The sequence below is a fragment of the Schistocerca nitens genome, chromosome 7 (genome assembly GCF_023898315.1).
Source record: "Schistocerca nitens isolate TAMUIC-IGC-003100 chromosome 7, iqSchNite1.1, whole genome shotgun sequence".
Classification (NCBI taxonomy): domain Eukaryota; kingdom Metazoa; phylum Arthropoda; class Insecta; order Orthoptera; family Acrididae; genus Schistocerca; species Schistocerca nitens.
Window position 1 is genome coordinate 482094404 of NC_064620.1, and position 22982 is coordinate 482117385.

Consider the following 22982-nt stretch of genomic DNA (forward strand, 5'->3'; position numbering starts at 1 on the left):
ACAATGGTTCTGAAAAAATATGAAGAGTTCACAAAGTACAGACAAAATACAATTTCGTAAGTGTGAAGTTATCCAACTGTGTAATTACGTAAACATCTGTCAATGACGTAGTAAAAAAAATGTTTCTCTCTCTGTTAAATGATCTGATAGCTGTGTAATTTATGTGTTAGAGAAATGTGGTACCGATGTGTAAAGTTGTATAAGCAAATACCATATTAGCTAGGGCTCCTTGTGCTTGCCAAACACATGGTACACAAAGTAAGCGTGCACCCCCCTGAGGATTAATGTAATTATATCCTCAGGTGTTACAGATTACAGCTATGGAATGAAATGTATCACGGAAAACCTTTGTATCATTGTACTTCAAATATCTTAAAAAATAAATGTTTTAAGTGCGAAATTAATCACTCAAATACGTGTACTGTAGCGCTTAACTGTGCATCATATTATAAGATAATCTCTGAAGAAGTCTCGTAGTTATCGTCCTCCGAAAGCTAAGTTCTGCAGAAGTCAATGTACTTACCTGATGATAAACAAAATTGAAATGCTTTGTGTATAGATATCGTAGTTATTACGCTTATTGTTGTGATGAAGAAAGTACTGTACTGTAACGTATTGTTGTGCTACGGAAAAGGCTGTCTCATTGTAGCTATACCACAAAAGTTACTACTAAAACATGTTTTACTTTCCGGAATAAAACAGAAAACTGTGCAGATATAAAACAGAAACACTGCTAAAGCAACATTGTAAATTGTCACTCATTAGTAGCGTCGTGATAAAATCGTGTAGCTGTCACATAATCTAACCACTATGTCATCTGGTATCTCACTGAAAGTACTTTAAATCCAGAATGTATTTTCAAGTAAACCAAAATGTTGCATTAAAATTCATTAGCAGTACTGGTAAATGTTCTAAGAATGTGAGCCTTATAGTCGTTACGTAATCATGCAACTAACAAGCAAGAATGTACACACACAATAACACTGTGACGTCTGTTCACTATAACAATGCATTCGTAATTTCTGTTTCAATAAGTTCTCTTGGTTCTTGACTGGATATTTAACTTCAAACATTGTTGCATGTTAACAGATTCTAAGTCTGACAAAGCATACTAGCAATGTAAAGTGAAAAGTTATATGACAAAGACAAAGTTAAAAAGCAGATTATCTCTCAATAAACGGTTTTACATGTGAAATGCGGTGTAAACCTTTACTCTTCCTAGTACGCAGAGTTTCAACTTCAATGCAATTATCATGTGGTATATGGTACATCGGTAAAGAATGCTAAAATTTTTCTCAAAGTTAGCGTCCATGTAATTTTTCTCTGAGCCAGCCGGCGCACGTGGCTGCCTACGGTGCGAGTCATTGTCTGTCTCTTTGTTGGCGTGCGTCGTTATTGGGATTAGGAGACCAAACTTCTACAAATTCTCCTTGTCGAGAGTGCCCTGCTCTGTTTGAATCCCGCCAGTTCTGATGGAATTCAGGTCTGTCTTTTTGTCGGTAGTTTCCATAGTTTCTTTCTTGTCGATCACGTGGTGGAGAACTTCTCCCTGAATCGTAACTACGGGCTGGTCCGTTGCGTATAAAGTTATTCTGTCTCCCTTGATAATATTTATTTTGGTTCCCATATTGTCTGTTTCTCTGATTGTCTCTCTGATAGTCATTACCGCGGAGAGGTGATCTTTCCCTGTAGGTATTACTACTCTGCCAACGGTTGTCATACGGCTGGTGTCTGTTTTCGTCACGATTTGTGTTGTGAGAATACCCTTGTCGTGTCCAGTTATTATTTCTTTCATCGCGGAATTGCGACGGATGTGACATGTAATTGTTGTGTTCCTGTTTTCCCGTTCTGCGATTATCAGTGTCAATTTATAATTCTTGTAAGAGTCCCTGAAATGCTTCAATGTCGTCTTTGTAACGTCCTGCCAAAATAATATGTCGTAAATGTTCAGGTAATTTGATTAAGCAAATGCAGATGAGTTCTGAGGGGCTGTACGGGTTTGACAGGTAGTGATTCTTGTGCACCATGTCTTCAAAATATTTCACAAGACTGGAAATTCAGATTGTTGGAAATGTTTCATCATTATGATGCTATGTTTTACTCGGTCTTGTGTAGCTTGAGACCAATATGCTGAGAGGAAGGCTAGATAAAATTCTCCTTCACTGTGACAATCGTGAATGACCGATCGCATTCTCACAGCTGGTTCATTCTCTAAGTAGCCACACATAAATTCTAATCTGTGCTCTAATGACCAGTTGGGAGGAAAACAATGAGAGAATTGATGGAGCCATGCTTGTGGATGAATGTCGTTGCCAGAATTCTTAAATGTTTTGAATTTACGTGTAGTAATGAACAGCTTACAGTCAAAATCATCATGTCGGCGAGTCACATGTCGGTCATTGTTACGTCGTTTCGGCGGTTCCATCTCAAAATTCGGTGTGCCTTGCCAATTTCTTTCATAATTTCCGAAGTGCCCTGAGTTATTATTTTGTGGCTGTTCCGTATTTCTATGTCCCTCTTCCCGCATTGGAGCGTGAGTGGCCTCTGAAATACGTAATTCTTGTATTACCTGTGTCAGCTGATCTTGTACTTCCCGGATTACTCTTTGGTGTTGCGTATTAAATTGATTCTGATTTTGTTTGAATTTCCTAATTTGTTCGCACTCTTCTGTGTCATTAAAGACTACCGGTTTTGTGTCATTCAGATTATCATCTACCTTCGTAGATAAATTATTTAGCTGATCCGTAAGTTCAACTACTTTCTCTGATAATGAACTAATTTCCTCCATGTGTCTTTCTACTATGTCCTTTAAATTTTCCTGAGTTTTTGTAAGTTGTAACCGAATCGGTAGATGCAACTGGGTCAATTTTAGCTTGCAAGGTCTCATGATTTTCATGAACAATAATTTGCAGTTCTTTTGTGGCTGCTTCGTGATTCTGTAATGCATTTTCATGCCGCGAAAAAATAGGTTGAAAAATGCTCACAAATTTGTGTTTTTACGTCGTTACAGACTTTTTGACATTTCGATTCGATTTTATGTAACTCCGTAGTTAAATCCTCACGTGTTTGTTCAAGCGTGGTGTGAAGATTTTGTTCCATTGCGTCTAACTTTTGAAGATTTTGTCCCATCTGTTTCTGATTTTGTTCAAGCGTTGTGTCTAACTTTTGAAGATTTTGTTCCATTGTGTCTAACTTTTGTAGCCTCTGTCCCATTTGTTGCATCAACTGTAATAACAATGCACTGGTGTCTGAAACATGTTCATCAGTACTTTTCGGCAGTGAATTTGCACCGGCAACATTCACATTTTGACATGCTGAAAATGTGTCTTGACTCATTTGAGAAAACGGTGAGAACCCAAAACCTGAGTCTACAGTATTTGCAATATTGTGTCCTGTCATTTCGGAATCCTGAGGCGAGCTGTTGCCGACCGATCGATCGATAATGCTTCCCTGTTCAGTAATTGTTTCACTGTCTACGCCATTATTTGCCGCCCGCTCCATTTCCCTATGCACACTTACCAAATTACTACTTTGAATGTCTGTTAATTCATTACACAGTGGTGTTGATAAGCTACGCTCGTCGTCACTATTATTTCTCAGTTTACTTTGAAGCCTAGTGTTACGTTTTTCACACGCCATTATTGTCACAATATTTCACACGATAACACAGAAAAGCACAATTTGAAGAGCAAAAATAAGAGAACACATTAACATAGCACTGAAAAAAATATCTAGTTAATTGCAAGCGCAGCTGCGAAATACTTGGTGCAAATTTACATGCATGCCACAACTGTTTTACTGTACAACAATGAAAGACTGCAACTACAAAGGAGATTCTCTCTACAATTACGCGCTAGCAATAAACTAAAGCTACACTAATTACACAAACTAAAAGAAAAAATCAGAAGATTCCAGTGAGGTATCCTCGGCTAAGGGTCGACATATGGAACGTCCCCTTTGAACAATTATACATGACTGTGCTTAAACTGACACACAATATTTTTAGCGCAACGCAACCTGACTTTCAAAAATCCCTACAAAAAAATGGCCCTGACTAACATTAACCCATGCGTTTCACAAATCGCTTACCTCACAAAAATCTAGGTTACTCGAACTACTGCAAGACAGCAAGCGCCACTACTGCCAGCTAAATAAAAGATTCAAACTACGGAAGGCACTAACTACTGATAGGCATAGTTAGCAAATGAAAGATTTTGATAGAGAACAAATGATGTATTTACCTTAATAGTCATAATATATATAGCAGTTCATGACATCCAATCTTACAAATTTCCAAACTCCGCCATGTCTCTCCCCACATACACCACTGCTGGCGGCTCACCTCCAACTGCGCAACGCTACGCGCTGGTAACAGCCCAGCTGCCCAACACTACAATGGCGAGTATTACAACAATGCAAAGCAGCCACAGATTGCACACAGCACAGCCAGTGATTTTCATAGAGAGGTGGCGTTACCAATAAAAAAACCTAAACAGCCTACTTACAATGTCACCGATCCACAATTTTTCACGATTGGCTTGAAGAACGAATGATTTGGCCACCCAGATTACCCAACATAGATCCCATCGAACATTTATGGGACATAATCGAGAGGTCATTCCATGCACAAAATCCTGGACCGGCAACATTTTAGGACTTTTGGACAGCTATAGAGGCAGCATGGCTCAAAATTTCTGCAAGGGACTTCCAACGACTTTTTGAGTCCACGCCACGTCAAATTGCTGCACTACGCCCGGTAAAACGCGGTCTGACATGATATTAGGAACTTTCTAATGACTTTTGTCACCTCAGTGTGTGTGTGTGTGTGTGTGTGTGTGTGTGTGTGTGTGTGTGTGTGAGTTCAGCATCTCCTTCCCACGCCCGGGTTCCCGGGTTCGATTCCCGGCGGGGTCAGGGATTTTCTCTGCCTCGTGATGGCTGGGTGTTGTGTGCTGTCCTTAGGTTAGTTGGGTTTAAGTAGTTCTAAGTTCTAGGGGACTGATGACCATAGCTGTTAAGTCCCATAGTGCTCAGAGCCATTTGAACCATTTGAACCTTCAGCATCTCCTCCTAAACCACAAGACCGATTTCAACATAAGTTGGTACACATATATCTTACTGTCAGGTAACAATTGCAGTCCGGATAAAAACTTCCTACCAATCATATTTCTGGAAATATGACATCATAACCAATGAATGCATGAAAAACTGCAGCATCGTCTATGTCGTTTAAATTTATTACTTCTGTGCTACTAACTCTATTCGCAACGAGTTACACACACACAGTATGTACGATTTCGCTATATGTACCTACAAGATTATATGATGGTACCATACATGCTTCAGAAGATATGCTGCGCGGGATTAGCCGAGGGGTCTCAGGCGCTGCAGTCATGGACTGTGCGGTTGATCCTGGCAGAGGTTCGAGTCCTCATCGGGCATGGGTGTGTGTGTGTTTGTCCTTAGGATACTTTACGTTAAGTAGTGTGTAAGCTTAGGGACTCATGACCTTCGCAGTTAAGTCCCATAAGATTTCACACACATTTCAACGTCCAGAAGATATGACGATATAAACACTGAGATGTGTGAAAAACTTTCGCTCTTTGCATGACGTTTAAATTTCTTACTTCTATGCCATTAACTATATTCGCAACACACTTTGTAGAGAGTACAAACATATGCCGCCCAATTTATCTCCAAATGATTATCGTTGTATGGCACATAGATCAGGAGGTATGACTTCATAGACACTGAGATGCGTGAAAATTTGCCGCATCATGCACGTCGTTTAGATTCATTACTTCTTTGCCACGACGTCTATTCGCAACATATTCCACAAAACATATACGTAATTGTACGACACTTATTTCAAGAGATATGACGTCATTAACACGAAGTTACGTGAAAAAATGCCGCATTGTGCACTCCAAAAGTAGAAAATATGATTATTAACCTTTTTTCGGGAATCCCGTTCTTAACATTGGGTCACGCACAAGCAAAATTCACTTTGAAACAGCTTTCAACGCAAATTCGACGCATCTTTCACGTGAATATGCGGAAACTTGATTTCAAGCCTACCTCGGAGATGCCAAGCAATTATCGACGCTGCAAGTGACTGGATGTATTATTAATCGTAACTGCATTTGCCTTTTTTGATATAGGGTGTGTGTATACGTTTTAGTTTATTGCCAAATACGTTTTCTCACTGCTTAATCCGACCACGATCTTACTTAACAAAAGTGTAAGGAAATCGCTGACACCCGACAGCGCTTTTGACAGATTTCAACTGCGACGCGCAGACGGCTGTACTCGAAAACAATAACCGCCTACAGAGCTACGAAGAGGTGTTGGCACAAAACCTTTCAAAAATCGCGTTGCAGACACACGAGCAGCCGTACTTATACATTTGTACGTTATGCATATTTCTTTGTACAACTGTTTCATCATTTCAAAGCTGCTTTCACGAATACATGGAAATGAAAGTTTTTCTATATTGCACTATAAATGAAGTTCATTTTTTTTCCGCTTCTAGTGGAAAATTGGCAAAATGAATACCCAGGCAGTGCCGAGTTTGTCAGCTACGGTTTGACAGACGGAGCCCGCGCTGTGATCGACGTTAACGTGAGGGTGCATTTTTTCGGCAGGCGAAAAAAAAAAAATAAAATAAAGGAAAAGAGGAAGGGGGAGGCTGAAGTAGGAGAGGTAGTAGTAGGTAAAGAACTACAAATGGAAGAATAAGAAGAAAGGCAAAAACTGGGAAGCACTAAAATTTTGGGGAAATATGTGAAAGTTGTCTATTAGAAACGTCTTCCATATTATGTATCTATGCGCGAGTTGCGAGTCACTTGCATCGCTCAAAAGCTATGTAGTACGTGCTTTTGTCCGCTAGAGAAATTGTGTCTTTGGTTGTACCTAAGGAGCGTACCTAGAAGCTGTACTTTGAGCACAGAGCCCTGTGAGCCACTCATGTCGCATGGCGGAGAGTTTAGAGTTTGAATGGGACCACGTGCAGACACTCTTCCATGGCCGATCCCTGGAACTGGTAACATCGGCCTACCTTTTGACGATTTTTTTGAGTTAAAACAATTTTACTTTTGTGTTACACAGAGGGCATTTCTAAGCTACATCGTTCACTATTTATGGTGGTTTTCAGGTCTGTAAATATGATAGATTGTAATTGTCAATACGTTGTTTACATAAAATTTTATTAAAATCTTTACCAACTTCGGCTTTTCAGGCATCATCAGATCTAAAAATTGGAATATACAGACAGAGACATATGAATAAATTTACTTAAACGAAGAAAAAGTGGACGCTACGTATGCTAAAAAATGACCAAGCCACCTAAAAAACTTAGCAATGTCACGTAGGTACGTAGTCAGTACATAAAATAACAAGAGCAGTGAGTGCATATTTATGGATTAAATAACGCTTACAATAATCGTCACTAGTGGCGCTAATAGAATACCAGTTACAGGCAACTGGAAGTATATGTATATAAAATATAATGAATATTCCAAAATGTGCAATAATCAGTATATTTGAAAAGAGCTACTAAATTTGATACAAGTAAAAGATATAGATAAACTCGTTTCCCACGTGATAAAAGAATGTAACAAATTATGAAAGATAAAAGTTTAAAGCATGAAAACTATTTAAAATGCACTTGAAGTCTTTACCTACGAGGGCGGTTCAGAAAGTAACCTCCGATTGGTCACAGTGCGGGTTGCGGGGGGAGTAGCGACGCCATCTGTGCGTTCACGCACTCAACAGGTCAGTCGGCATCAAGCCGTGGTCGAGTGAACGTCGTACCTGCGCTAGTTTAGTTTTTGTGGCACTTTGAAATGTGTGCTACAATAGAAAACCCTGCCAAATGTGAAGTGCGTGCTGTCATAAGCCAAAGGATTTTCTGCAGCAGCTATTCATCGTGAGCTTTGTGCCGTGTACGGACCAAGAGTTATGAGTGAAGGAGTTGTCCGTGAATGGGTACGTTTATTTAAAAGTGGACGAGAAAACGTTCATGATGAAGAGAGGAGTGGTAGACCATCATTGGTGACTGACGAACTCGTTCAGACAGTTGATGCAAAAGTTCGTGAAAATCGACGGCTCTCAATGTCGGAGTTGTCTACTGGTTTTCCACAGATTTCTAAGACTCTCTTGTACGAGATAGTGACAGCAAGATTGGGTTACCGTAAGTTCTGTGCACGATGGGTGCCCAAAATTCTTACCGACCACCACAAAACTCAAAGAATGGCCTCTGCATTAGACTTTCTGTCACATTATGAGGACGAAGGAGAACCGTTGTTAAACAGAATCGTGACCGGTGACGAAACCTGGATTAAGTACGTGAACCCTGAGACAAAAGTACAATCAAAGATGTGAGCACATTCAAATTCGCCTACCAAACCAAGAAAAGCCTCGCAAGATTTTTTTGCCAGAAAACTGATGGCAACGGTGTTTTGGGATGCCAAAGGGGTCTTGTTGGTTGAATTCATGGAACGTGGTACGACCATTAATCAAGACGTGTACTGTGAAACAATAAAAAAGTTACGACGGGCTATACAGAACAAACGCCGTGGTATGCTGACTTCCGGTATCGTTTTTTTGCACGATAACGCCCGTCCTCACTCTGCTCGCAGAACAACGGCCCTTCTTGAGTCCTTCAAGTGGGACGTTATCAACCATCCACCTTACAGCCCAGACCTGGCGCCAAGTGATTATCACCTCTTCATGCATTTGAAGAAATGGCTCGGGTCACAGCGGTTTGATGACGACGAAGAGCTCAAAGATGGGGTCACAGGCTGGCTCCAGGCACAAGTGGGTGATTTTTATGCAGAAGGAATTTCAAAGCTTGTGAAGAGATACGATAAGTGCCTCAATCGCTATGGAGACTATGTAGAAAAATAGTGCAAAGATGTAGTTGTAAGACGTATATATTAAAATATTTTTATTTAACTTGGTGTATTTTTTTTAAAATCAACCGGAGGTTACTTTCTGAACGGCCCTCGTACATACGTGAATCACAAAGTCGTTATACAGTAAGAAAAGCGGTACATCGCATCGCAGCTGCCACAACTTATACGTGACACCCTTATAGTGTTAGGACATTATATCGAGTGAAAAACCCGATTTTAAAAAGCTTCAAAGCACGAGATATGAATGTAAGATAACTTGAATAAGAATTTAAGAAAATAAATAGTATTACAAATAGACAATTAAAATACGGTGATTCTGAATGTAGGAGTACGTGAAGCAGTCGAAGTGACGTCAGAAGTCAGACGGGCTCAGGATGACCATTTATTTATTTATTTATTTATTTATTTATTTATTGTTCCATGGGACCACATTTGGGAGAAGTCTCCATGGTCATGGAACGAGTCAATACATGAAATTATAACACGATTGTAGAAACAGATAATATGAAATATAAGAAACATATTCAGGCGACAAGTCGTTAGTTTAAATAAAGAAAATCAAGAATGTAACACTGGAATTTGCTTAATTTTTTAGCTCTTACAGGAGCTCCTCGACAGAATAGAAGGAGTGAGCCATGAGGAAACTCTTCAGTTTAGATTTAAAAGTGTTTGGGCTACTGCTAAGATTTTTGAGTTATTGTGGTAGCTTATTGAAAATGGATGCAGCAGAATACTGCACTCCTTTCTGCACAAGAGTCAAGGAAGTGCATTCCACATGCAGATTTGATTTCTGCCTAGTATTAACTGAGTGAAAGCTGCTAACTCTTGGGAATAAGCTAATATTGCTAACAACAAACGACATTAAAGAAAATACATACTGTGAGGGCAATGTCAAAATTCCCAGACTATTGAATAGGGGTCGACAAGAGGTTTTCGAACTTACACCATACATAGCTCGAACAGCCCGTTTTTGAGCCAAAAATACCCTGTTTGAATCAGAAGAATTACCCCAAAAAATAATACCATATGACATAAGCGTATGAAAATATGCGAAGTATACTAATTTTCGTGCTGAAATGTCACTTATTTCAGATACTGTTCTAATGGTAAATAAAGCGGCATTTAGTTTCTGAACAAGATCCTGAACATGGGCTTTCCACAACAGCTTACTATCTATCCGTACGCCTAGGAACTTGAACTGTTCCGCCTCGCTTATAACATGCCCATTCTGTCTGATTAAAATGTCAGTTCTTGTTGAATTGTGAGTTAGAAACTGTAAAAACTGAGTCTTACTGTGATTTAGCATCAAATTATTTTCCACAAGCCACGAACTGATATCATGAACTACATTATTTGATAATGTTTCAATATTACACACAAGATCCTTCACTACCAAGGTGGTGTCATCAACAAACAGAAATATTTTTGAATCACCTGTAATACTAGAAGGCATATCATTTATATAAACAAGAAACAGCAGTGGCCCCAGCACCGACCCCTGGGGAACGCCCCATTTAACAGTGCCCCATTGGGACTGAACATCATTACCACTCTCAATATTGCGGAGGATTACCTTCTGCTTTCTGTTCTTAAAGTAGGAGGCAAACCAATTGTAAGCTACTCCCCTTACTCCATAATGTTCCAACTTCTGTGGTCAACACAGTCAAAAGCATTCGTTAAATCAAAGAAAACACCTAACGTTCGCAACCTTTTATTTAATCCGTCCAAAACCTCACAGAGAAAAGAGACTATAGCATTTTCAGTTGTTAAGCCATTTCTAAAACCAAACTGTACATTTGACAGCAAATTATGTGAATTTAAATGCTGCAGTAACCTTGTATATACAACCCTCTCGATAACTTTAGCAAACACCGATGGCATAGAAATAGGTCTATAATTGTCAACATTATCCCTGTCTCCCTTTTTATAAAGTGGCTTCACTACCGAGTACTTTAATCGGTCAGGAAACCGACCACTCCTAAAGGAAAAGTTACAGATATGGCTAAGTACTGAGCTAACATACGTGGAACAATACTTCAGTATTCTGCTAGATACACCATCATGTCCATGAGAGTTCTTGGTCTTTAGTGATTTAATTATTAACTCAATCTCCCTCTTGTCAGTATCATGGAGGAGCATTTCAGGTAACAGTCTCGGAACACTTTTTTCTAAGAGCGCTATATGATTCCCTGTTGGGACTAGGTTTCTATTTAGTTCACCTGCTATATTCAGAAAGTGATTATTAAGTACTGTACATATATGCGACTTATCAGTAACACGGACATCCCCACTACGCACTGATTCTATATTCTCGACCTGTCTCTGCAGACCAGCCACTTCCTTTACGACTGACCATATGGTTTTCATTTTATCCTGAGACTTAGCTATTCTATCTGCATACCACATACTTTTTGCCTTCCTAATTACTTTTTTAAGCACCTTACAATACTGTTTGTAATGGGCTGCTGCATTTAGATTTTGACTGTTTTTAACGTTTTCATATAAATGCCACTTTGTTCTACAAGATATTGTTATCCCATTAGTCAGCCACCCAGGCTGCCTGTTTGTGCTAGTACCCTGTTTTGAACGTTCTAACGGAAAGCAACTTTCAAAGAGCACGAGAAAAGTCTTGAGGAAAGCATTATATTTATCGTCTACTGTATCAGCACTATAAACATGTTGCCACTCTTGTTCCTTGATGTTGTTGTTGTTGTGGTCTTCAGTCCTGAGACTGGTTTGATGCAGCTCTCCATGCTACTCTATCCTGTGCAAGCTTCTTCATCTCCCAGTACCTACTGCACCCTACATCCTTCTGAATCTGCTTAGTGTATTGATCTCTTGGTCTCCCTCTACGATTTTTACCCTCCACGCTGCCCTCCAATGCTAAATTTGTGATCCCTTGATGCCTCAAAACATGTCCTACCAACCGATCCCTTCTTCTAGTCAAGTTGTGCCACAAACTTCTCTTCTCCCCAATTCTATTCAATACCTCCTCATTAGTTACGTGATCTACCCACCTTATCTTCAGCATTCTTCTGTAGCACCACATTTCGAAAGCTTCTATTCTCTTCTTGTCCAAACTAGTTATCGTCCATGTCTCACTTCCATACATGGCTACACTCCATACAAATACTTTCAGAAACGACTTCCTGACACCTAAATCTATACTCGATGTTAACAAATTTCTCTTCTTCAGAAACGCTTTCCTTGCCATTGCCAGTCTACATTTTATGTCCTCTCTACTTCGACCATCATCGATTATTTTACTCCCTAAATAGCAAAACTCCTTTACTACTTTAAGTATCTCATTTCCTAATCTAATTCCCTCAGCATCACCCGACTTAATTTGACTACATTCCATTATCCTCGTTTTGCTTTTGTTGATGTTCATCTTATATCCTCCTTTCAAGACACTGTCCATTCCGTTCAACTGCTCTTCCAAGTCCTTTGCTGTCTCTGACAGAATTACAATGTCATCGGCGAACCTCAAAGTTTTTACTTCTTCTCCATGAATTTTAATACCTACTCCGAATTTTTCTTTTGTTTCCTTTACTGCTTGCTCAATATACAGATTGAATAACATCAGGGAGAGGCTACAACCCTGTCTCACTCCTTTCCCAACCACTGCTTCCCTTTCATGCCCCTCGACTCTTATAACTGCCATCTGGTTTCTGTACAAATTGTAAATAGCCTTTCGCTCCCTGTATTTTACCCCTGCCACCTTCAGAATTTGAAAGAGAGTATTCCAGTCAACATTGTCAAAAGCTTTCTCTAAGTCTACAAATGCCAGAAACGTTGGTTTGCCTTTTCTTAATCTTTCTTCCAAGATAAGTCGTAAGGTCAGTATTGCCTCACGTGTTCCAACATTTCTACGGAATCCAAACTGATCTTCTCCGAGGTCGGCTTCTACCAGTTTTTCCATTCGTCTGTAAAGAATTCGCGTTAGTATTTTGCAGCTGTGACTTATTAAACTGATAGTTCGGTAATTTTCACATCTGTCAACACCTGCTTTCTTTGGGATTGGAATTATTATATTCTTCTTGAAGTCTGAGGGTATTTCGCCTGTCTCATACATCTTGCTCACCAGATGGTAGAGTTTTGTCATGACTGGCTCTCCCGAGCCCATCAGTAGTTCTAGTGGAATGTTGTATACTCCCGGGGCCTTGTTTCGACTCAGGTCTTTCAGTGCTCTGTCAAACTCTTCACGCAGTATCTTATCTCCCATTTCGTCTTCATCTACATCCTCTTCCATTTCCATAATATTGTCCTCAAGTACATCTCCCTTGTATAAACCCTCTATATACTCCTTCCACCTTTCTGCCTTCCCTTCTTTGCTTAGAACTGGGTTTCCATCTGAGCCCTTGATATTCATACATGTGGTTCTCTTCTCTCCAAAGGTCTCTTTAATTTTCCTGTAGGCAGTATCTATCTTACCCCTAGTGAGACAAGCCTCTACATCCTTACATTTGTCCTCTAGCCATCCCTGCTTAGCCATTTTGCACTTCCTGTCGATTTCATTTTTGAGACGTTTGTATTCCTTTTTGCCTGCTTCATTTACTGCATTTTTATATTTTCTTCTTTCATCAATTAAATTCAATATTTCTTCTGTTACCCAAGGATTTCTATTAGCCCTCGTCTTTTTACCTACTTGATCATCTGCTGCCTTCACCACTTCATCCCTCAGAGCTACCCATTCTTCTTCTACTGTATTTATTTCCCCCATTCCTGTCAATTGTTCCCTTATGCTCGCCCTGAAACTCTCTACAACCTCTGGTTCTTTCAGTTTATCCAGGTCCCATCTCCTTAAATTCCCACCTTTTTGCAGTTTCTTCAGTTTCAATCTGCAGTTCATAACCAATAGATTGTGGTCAGAATCCACATCTGCCCCAGGAAATGTCTTACAATTTAAAACCTGGTTCCTAAATCTCTGTCTTACCATTATATAATCTATCTGAAACCTGTCAGTATCTCCAGGCTTCTTCCATGTATACAGCCTCCTTTCATGATTCTTGAACCAAGTGTTAGCTATGATTAAGTTATGCTCTGTGCAAAATTCTACAAGGCGGCTTCCTCTTTCATTCCTTCCCCCCAATCCATATTCACCTACTATGTTTCCTTCTCTCCCTTTTCCTACTGACGAATTCCTTGATAAGGTTTACAAAAGTCTGTACAGCAACTGGATCAGCTTTCCTAAAAAGTTGGTAACTATATTTAACATGTGATGCAGCACAAAAATCTTTTAGACTTAAAATTTGTGCATCATGATCTGAAAGGCCATTCACCTTTTTGCTAACAGAATGCCCTTCTAATAATGACGAATGAACAAAAATATTGTCTATGGTTGTTCTACTGTTCCCTTGCACTCTCGTTGGAAAGAATACGGTTTGCATAAGATTATATGAATTAAGGAGGTCTACCAGCATCCTTTTCCTTGCACAATCACTTATACAATTAATATTGAAGTCACCACATATAACTAACTTTTTGTATTTCCTATAAAGTGAACCAAGAACCTCCTCTAGCTTTAGCAAAAATGTTGTGAAATCGGAGTCTGGGGATCTATAAGTAACAACAGTAAGAAGTTTAGCTCCACTAAATTTAACCACACCTGCACAACATTCAAACACCTTTTCAGTGCAGTACTTTGAAACATCAATTGACTCAAATGGGATACCGTTTTTCACATACATGGCTACTCCCCCACACCACAAAGAGCTCCTACAAAAGTTGCCAGCCAACCTGTATCCTGGTAAAGGAAGCCTCTGAATTATCTCCTTATTTAAGAAGTGTTCAGATATACCAATAATTTCAGAGTCAACATCTATAAGCAGTTCACTAACTTTATCTCTAATACCTTGTATATTTTGATGAAATATACTAATTCCCTCATTAATCGGATACCCAAGCTTTGTAGAAAGTGGTTTCTTTGTTAGAGAGACTTCCCTTAAGCAGGAATACCTATCAGCTGACTTCAATCTAAAAAGGGTACAGCTCTAACACCCACAACTACCGGAATTTTCCATGAGTGATCCCACCACCCCCACCTATGCTGTCACCTATAAGTTTTGCCAACCTCCCCTTCCCATACATGTTGAGGTGCAGGCCATGTCTAGTGAAACCCGTCCTGCTGATAGACTCCACCGACACCACTGAAATGTGACTCATGCCTTCTGTCATCAGCGCACCCCCAAGTCTCATGTTATTACACCTGACGGCTGTATTAAGATGAGGCCGATCATGACGCTGAAACAGTTCCACGAAATGCACATTCGTGTTGCCAGTCTGAGTGGCTATCTTTTTCAGGTCACCATCTATGTCATACTCCCCATCCCTATCAATACTATTACCAGCCCCACCCACAATCACTACCTGATCCTCTTTAGTAAAATCCCTACATAACCCCCTTATGTTAAAAGTCACCTGAGCCAATCCTGCATTAGGCTTCACAATGCTGGTGACCTGGTACTCACTCCCCAAAACTTCCTGCAACTGCTGGCCTATACCTCTACCATGAGAACTACCTAACAGCAGAACCTTCTTCTTTCTCTTAGACTTTGCAACTGTCCTAGCCACCGTAACTGCTGAGGTCTGCTGCATACTTCCTACATCTACAGCTACTAGAGATTCCTCTCCACTAGACTCTGACAGTTGGTCATATCTCTTACAAACACCAATAGTAAAACTATCTGAAAATCTCCTTCTCCTAGCAGATCTCTTGCCAACAGCCAGCTCCCATTCCCCAACCCCCTTCTCCCTCCTCATCCTATCTAGCTCCTCCCGTGCGTTTTTCAACTGCACCTGAAGGGCACAGATCTTACGCTCCTGCTCCTCTATCAACTTACTCTTGCTACATAACCTGCAGTTCCAGGAGAGGATCTCACCAGAATGCCCACTGGCTTCCCCACTGCATTCCCCCCAGTGAAAAAACTTCGAACAAGTCTCACACCGCAATCCACTACTCACGAACCTACGGCAAAGCCCACACTTCTCACTCATGGTAAAATTTTACAATTATTGAAACAAGAAAACAACTTTATCTAAGTTCCGCTACTACAATAAGAAGATGTTAAAAACTGACTACAATAATCACAAACTTGCTCTACAAGGGAAGTAACTACTATTATTGACAGTATTAATCAACAACAAATGAGAATATAACAAAATACTAACACAGAAAGAAAATCAAACGTCTAATGACAGTAACGAAACTGAAAGCAGTTCGCAAAAATTTCTTCTGAAGTTATTTCACCGGAAAACACCAAGAACACCGGTTGAAGACTACTAAAGTTCCTAAATAAACTACTATACACAAACAATTAATTAGTACTTAGCTTTCGATGCGCCGCTACAGCTGCAACTGGTCAGCGCGGAATGTAAACACGGGTAAGAGGTTAAATTGCTCGATACGAAACACTCACAAATATCAGGCCACAACACAAGAAATGCAGAGGTGAATGAAGAAACCACTAATAAGTCACTTATATAGTAAATATTATCACAAAAACAGTTAAAATATATATCCGAAACCTAAAAATAGATGAAAACTTAGAGAGCGATCTCACGCGCAGTCACGCGCTTATGACGTCACACCAAAGATTGGCGAATATAGCGGCGGAACAAGCGGCGGCGGGGTGTGCTGACCTTGGTGAGTTGTGAGGAATGTTTGCGTGAAGCACAGTCCTCATAACATGCGTGGAGGAAGACTGCCAAAGTATTTTGGTGTTGTGATCTATAGTGCGGCTAGTTCTTATTATGGTCGACCTCGAATGACATAGTGATATGGTGCAATTCAGTGTTGTCATGGCAAGTCTCATCGACAATGAGAACATTTTTCCAAATGCATGATTTGCCACAGTGACAGGGGGTTTGGTACACCCTTTCGGGGAAGGATTTGGCTGTCTTTTACTGAACCTGGTAGGTTTAAATGGTTCAAATGGCTCTGAGCACTATGGGACTTAACTTCTGAGGTCATCAGTCCCCTAGAACTTAGAACTACTTAAACCTAACTAACCTAAGGACATCACACACATCCATGCCCGAGGCAGGATTCGAACCTGCCACCATGGCGGTCGCGCGGTTCCAGACTGAAGCGCCTAGAACCGCTCGGCCACTCACAAATGGCTCTGAGCACTATGGGAATTAACATCTGTGGTCATCAGTCCCCTAGAACTTAGAACTACTTAAACCTAACTAACCTAAGGACATCACACACAGCCATGCCCGAGGCAGGATTCGAACCTGCGACCGTAGCAGTCGCCCGGTTCCGGACTGCGCGCCTAGAACCGCTAGACCACCACGCGGCCACTCAAATTTTAGGTGCTAGAAGAAATATACAGTTAACATTGTGCTGCTCCGAGATCCTGCCGAAGAACCGCGAGGGCGCCATTCTGTTCCATCTTCATGGTAAACTGTATGTTGGGATTCACTGGGTTGAGGTGATGAAGAAATTCGCTTAAGCAGTTCCGCCATGTCTCTAAACGACAAACGTTTCATTCACATAAATGTAAAAACTAGTTGATTTTATTTGTGGTTGTCCCAAGGCCATCTCCTTGAATTTCTACATTGTCATTCGAAAGGTGTCATCCCATGTCGATAATGTCCGTCGGTTTATAACTATTGCCTTGTACCAAGAATTACGTTGAATTTTTGACGTCCTACCTTAACGGAAACGAGATGGCAAGCTGGGACTGCTATAGTGAAAAGTCGTATGCACTGATTTGTATCTGCATGTCTATAGTATCAGGACTGCCAACGTGAAGGCATTTTAGACATACTTGTTCAAATGGTGCAGTCCATCTTCGACCAAGACAGCCTCCAAACTTAGCTAACGCAGCTCGAGACGACATTCCTATAATAATGGGTAAAACAGCAAGCACATAAGGCATGCGTTTATACAAGCTGTACATAGACAACAGGAGGAAGAAAAAGAAAAGCACAAGTCACTAGCGTGCTTTCCGTTTGTCGGGGATATTTCGAGAAACAGGGCAGGATCTTGGAGGGAGGTAATGTTAAATGTGTATAAGGTCCACACCATAAAATCGTGGCACAACTAGGTTCAGTGCACGATAATGAAGGAATCACAAACTAGGTGTCTACCATATCCCCTGCCACTGCAGTAAAGCATACATTGGGGAAATAGTTCGCACGATCGAAAGGAGATGCTGTGAACATAGATGATACACAGAAATCCGTACGATGAGCTACCGTGCACCCAGGTACCATATAGAAGTTCTATTGGCACAGAAAATGTCTAAAGATGTCGATATACCTGCTGTGGCAGAATTCACGTTGATCATTCCGGAAATTCATGTGGTTATCATTTTGGTTGGTTTTTCAAATATGTTGAGGGGAGCACATTTTTGTTCTGAAAGAAGAACTCATAAGTTTGATTGGCTGCCGTTCAGAGTGTGCCCAGTGACGTTTATGTGCCGACCATATGCTGTTTTGTTATTCTGTTTGTGTGTTCCGTATATCCCCCGATGTAAAACGCTTCGTAAATCCAATAATGAGAAGAATCACGCTGAACATATGACAAAACCGTGGGTAAGGTCACATGCCAAGTACTCTATATTATCCAATCAAATAAGTAAATAGTGACTATGAAAGCTTTCATTTTTTGAATATACAAGTCTTCCAGTTTACGATGGCGTGATAACGTTTGAAGAAAGACAGCATTGCACCCATTCAAATATACGCATCAGACAACCTCTCTTTTTCGAACCCCATTCTGCAATCGAACGGAGTCTTACAGGGTGACCCAATGAGCCCTTTGCTGTACATTCTTGCCACTGAAGAAGTACCCCGAATTGGAGAAAATGAAGAAGATGTGTATGTATATGCATACGCTGACGACATAGCCGTAGGTTCAACAGATATACAGAAGCTGCAGAGAATCATTGAGAAAATAGACAGATGGTGCAGTGAACACAAACTACACATAAACATAACAAAGACAGAAATGGTAATTTTCAGAAAAGGAGGCAAAACACCCAAGAATGCGGAAATCAGTATCAGAGGACAAAAAATAAAAATCTCATCAGACTTTAAATACCTAGGAGTGACATTGCAACCAACAGCCAAATGCTTCACAAAACATACAACAGAACGTGCAGCCCAAGCAATAATAGCAATACAGGACATCAAAAACATCCGCCTACTCAGTCTAGAAACAGCCATGAAATTATTCAACACAAAAATCTTGCCAATCCTGGCCTATGGGATGGAGGTTATATGGGACCACCTGACAGAAAAAAATCTAGAAACACTAGAAAAGGTAAAATCGACCTATCTAAAAAGAGCACTAGGTCTCTCAAAGACAACAAGATCTAGACTAGTGTACCTGCTAACGAGAGAGACATTCCTAACTGAAGACATCAGACTTCGATATATGATGCCACACACCAGGGCTTCCAGAAAGCAACTGAAGATCATGGAGGACAAACGAGAAAAAATATGGCCGGAGTTTTATGGCACCGAAGCAATGACGAACCGCTCATGGACAGCACCAAACTTCGAACAGCGACATGTCGTAACTAGACTTTCTATTCACGGCTTTCATCATCTAATCTGCAAGAACAAAACTTATCATGACCCAATCGCAACATGTGTATGTGAACTGTGTAACGAAGCCTGTGAACGATATCACATAGAACTGTGCAGTAAAAGAGTGAAATCGATAAATGAATATGCAAAAATGTAAAATGTAAATGTAAAATATTAAGCAAAGTAACTGTATATGGCTATTTGGCTGCAATTTTATTAAATAAAAAATATACGCATTAGTCATCCAAGTCTGTGGAAGAAGCTCAATGTAGTTTGAGAGGAGTGAAAAGAAGCCAGCGACACACTGAAGTTGTAAATCGATCTCTCAGTCATGTTCAAAGGAAGTGCTTATCACTTAAAGTCAATACAACCACAGAACACGCTCATGGAAGATACATGTGGAGATGAATATTGGGCGTGTCATTTTCAAAGAAATCATCCTTAAATATCCTTTAATCAATTTAGGGAAACCATGGAAAGCTAAATCTCGGTGGTCGGACTGGGATGTGAACCTTTCTCCTAAATATTTCTCTAGTGCCTTAAACAACACATCATATCACTAGACACAGCGAAATTTGAAATTTTGTCTTATGTCCTCTCAGTGGGTCATTTCCAGATACGATATTCATCACAAAGGCACACAACCGTTAATTTTTTCTGCTGTCTGTATAGCTTCTTCATTTAATTCGAAATATTTTTTATGTACTAATTAACTGTGAAAATGTGTTTTACATCATGTGTATATTAATTTACATCGTTTCCATTCCAGTATGAAGTTTTATTTTCTCGTGTACGCGACTGAGTCATGTGAGGTCCACGTACTGTCAGATGTGGTAAATAAGATTTCTTCTAAAATGATTTGGATGGGTCACAAAACGCTTGTAGGTGGCATGCTCCAGGACATCCCTGCTAACGACCGTTAAGACGAGAGAGATGATGTAAAGTTCCTAAATGGATGCAAGCGTTACTTTACGAATTTTGTCACTTCGTAGGCTGCAATGAACTGATTATTGCCTTAAGAAATACTGTAACGAAGATAACATACACCAATGCTCCCTAAGCCACGATGTTTTCAGTAAGAATGAAGAAAGGTAGGGCACAACTGCCTCTTGATGCAGTAACAAAGATTCCAGTTTCATGAAATAGGTCTCTAGAGCCACTACGTTGGGAATCATCTCTGTGCAGTTATAGATATTATCTGCCCTATGTACTTCTCTGCGCCGTTGATAAGAAACTGGAGGGCCCCCGCATGCAAGGGGGCGCACGAGCAGCGGTAGGCGTGGCTGGAAGGGTGCACGCGGCAAGCAGAGTGAAGTCACTATCTGCCAGCCGTCTGGAGAAGTAACTGCCCACTTCTAACTAAGAATCGTGAGTGCTCCTTTGGGCCAAATATAGCCGGAAGGCGGCGGCCTAGCCTGTGGAGTGCTACAGTCGCCATCACGCCTGTTACAGTATAACTGTCAGCTGTTCGACCGTTCGAGGAAGGGAGCCTGTTCAGAGAATTGTTGTGTGCCCATACTGTCGACTTTATGATGAGCCACTTTCTGAAATGGGTAGTGATTTTGTTCTTAATTCACGTGTGACTTACTCTGTCTCAGTTTCTTTCGGATTTACCTGATATATGTTATCGCTCCTCCGATATATTGTGAACGCAGACGCTCTTTTGTATTTTTCTATCAGCTGTGTTTAGGCCATCTTCTGGACATGTATTCACCACTTGTGTCGAATGTGGATTGTAATGCCGGCCGGTGTGGCCGTGCGGTTCTAGGCGCTTCAGTCTGGAACCGCGTAACCGCTACGGTCGCAGGTTCGAATCCTGCCTCGGGCTTGGATGTGTGTGATGTCCTTAGGTTAGTTAGGTTTAAGTAGTTCTAAGTTCTAGGGGACTGATGACCTCAGCAGTTAAGTCCCATAGTGCTCAGAGCCATTTTTTTATTGTAATTTTGAATTTTGTTTATACTTACCTCGTTAATGGATGGTGAGCGTTGATTGGTTGCGTACACAAGCCCGCGCTTATTGTTAAAATATTTCTTTAACCCACTAGTCTGGCCTATTACTTCTTCGATGTTTGTCAGCCTTGTTTCGTTTTTTATTGTTTTGTATTTTAATAGAGTAGAGCTTAATTCTTTGTTCACGCACGCACGTGCACGCTCGTGTGTGTGTGTGTGTGTGTGTGTGTGTGTGTGTGTGTGTGTGTTTGTGTCTGTGTGTCTGTGCTACAGGGCAGATTAGACAATTTTAACAACCTGTTTATTGAATTCAAGAAAGAACCCAGAAAGGGGCCTCACTGCAGGCTTTAGTTGGTCTTGCGTCTTTCATCGGATATTTTTCGGAAATTTAAGTTCCTTGTACATGTGTGGAGGAAATGGTTTCTACACTAATGCTCATAAATTAAGGATAACTGCAGAATGTGGTGCCACACAACGTGGCACTACACAAGACTGGCGCTAATAGTATAGGCACATAGGGAACACACACGACACAGGTCTGTAAGTCCACGGTATTGGTGATAAGTTGAGAAAACCGTCCCGAAACACATGTGCTACAAAACGCCACTGTTTCCTGCGCATGTACCCCGACATCAATATGGGATATGATCACCATGCACATGTACAGTGGCCGCACAACGGGTTGGCGTAATCTGGATCAGGTGGTCGAGCAGCTGCTGTGGTATAGCCTTCCATTCTTGCACCAGCGCCTGTCGGAGCTCCTGAAGTGTCGTAGGGGTTTGAAGGCGTGCAGCGATACGTCGACCGAGAGCATATCAGATGTGCTCGATGGGGTTTAGGTCTGGAGAACAGGCGGGCCACTCCATTCGCTTGATATATGCTGTTCCAAGGTACTCCTCCACGATGGCAGCTCGGTGGGGCCGTGCGTTATCATCCATCAGGAGGAAGGTGGGACCAACTGCACCCCTGAAAAGGTGCAAAATGACGTCCTCTGTCAAAGACATACAGGGGTGTACGTCCACCAATCATAATCACACCCCACACCGTCAAACCACGACCTCCATATACACTCCTGGAAATTGAAATAAGAACACCGTGAATTCATTGTCCCAGGAAGGGGAAACTTTATTGACACATTCCTGGGGTCAGATACATCACATGATCACACTGACAGAACCACAGGCACATAGACACAGGCAACAGAGCATGCACAATGTCGGCACTAGTACAGTGTATATCCACCTTTCGCAGCAATGCAGGCTGCTATTCTCCCATGGAGACGATCGTAGAGATGCTGGATGTAGTCCTGTGGAACGGCTTGCCATGCCATTTCCACCTGGCGCCTCAGTTGGACCAGCGTTCGTGCTGGACGTGCAGACCGCGTGAGACGACGCTTCATCCAGTCCCAAACATGCTCATTAGGGGACAGATCCGGAGATCTTGCTGGCCAGGGTAGTTGACTTACACCTTCTAGAGCACGTTGGGTGGCACGGGATACATGCGGACGTGCATTGTCCTGTTGGAACAGCAAGTTCCCTTGCCGGTCTAGGAATGGTAGAACGATGGGTTCGATGAC